The sequence below is a fragment of the Myotis davidii genome, unplaced genomic scaffold (assembly GCF_000327345.1).
Source record: "Myotis davidii unplaced genomic scaffold, ASM32734v1 scaffold150, whole genome shotgun sequence".
Taxonomy (NCBI): domain Eukaryota; kingdom Metazoa; phylum Chordata; class Mammalia; order Chiroptera; family Vespertilionidae; genus Myotis; species Myotis davidii.
The window spans coordinates 1,455,586-1,456,880 of NW_006283437.1; positions in this window are offsets into that span (position 1 = coordinate 1,455,586).

Consider the following 1,295-nt stretch of genomic DNA (forward strand, 5'->3'; position numbering starts at 1 on the left):
GGTGGCAGGTGGCTAGGGGGGCTGTGCTGACGGCCGTGGACCCTGCTAGTCCTATTCCCATAAGGAGGGGGACTAGGATGGGGGCCCTTTTAATCCTTCTGGGTTCGAGGTTTAAATGTTCTCGGCCCCCTACTCCCGAATAGTAATATACCTGTGGGAGGATATGAGTTAGAATGCATAGTCCAGGGTCCATCGGATTCTGGAGGACTGGAGAGAAGATGCAAGGGGTTATACCAGTTGTACATGCCCACCAAGTCCCCTTCGGAGCTCCTAAGTAGGTGGGGGTCTCTCCTGTATAATTCTTTGGAAGTATGATAGATGAATTACATAGATCTGTATAGGTGGAACTGCTCAGGGGGTAGTTCATAGGGTGCACACAAGTCCCGGGGTTTAAGATGTCCCCAAGAGTAAGTCCTTGGTGTTTGTGTGCCCACATACACAGTCCGTCTGGCAGACTCTCTGCCGAAAGGTTCCTGATGGCAGACACGTCCTTCCTGAGCTGGGCCCCTGCCCCTATCCCAACATAATGAGGGGGTTCAGGGTTGAGGCACAGCCAGCAATCCGCGGTCAGGTTTGGGGAGGTGCGATTTAGGAAAGAAAACATTAAGTCTAGGGTTCCCAGCAGCTTCCGGTTTGGTTTTCCTGCGCCTGTATCCAAAAGCTGTTGTAGGTCCCCAAGGGCTGGCGAGGTCGTGGCTGCAGGTGGAGTAGGGCTGGGGCTCCCAGAGCTTTGTGACCCAGGGGAACCAGGAGGTTTGGCTGGGGCTGGGTGCTGTGGCTGGCTCGGCCTCTCTGGCTTGTCTAGGGGACGCAAGGGGCCAATCGGGTTGAACCGCCGGGGAAGAGTCCGGCGTTGAATGGTGAAGAGCTGGCCAGGGTCTCGGCCACTGACATAGAGTCTTAGTCCTCACGTCTTTCCCCCTTCCCATTGGTCAGTCCACCAGGCGAGAGGCGAGGAGGACGGGGTTACAGTTTCCAATCGTGCAGTTCTTCTTCGGGGCCCCAGGTCGAACCTCTCTGTTCAGATGGAGGAGCTTGTCGGTGGGAGGGTTTTTCCATGGGGCTAGGGTCTCACAACCCCAAGAGGCACAATAGAAGTTGCCCTCTCCTCCACAGTTACTACCCCCTTCCCGGGGGCAGACATAATGTTGAGTGTGTCACAATTCTTGCTCTAGGGCTAGGTCTCCGCACCCGTAACCCCTGGCTTTGGTGACTCGAGGATGGCCCCCTGAGCCATACCCGGCTGATGCAGTTTTGCTATGGGAATTTCCCCAGTTTTCTCCAGACATTTTCAA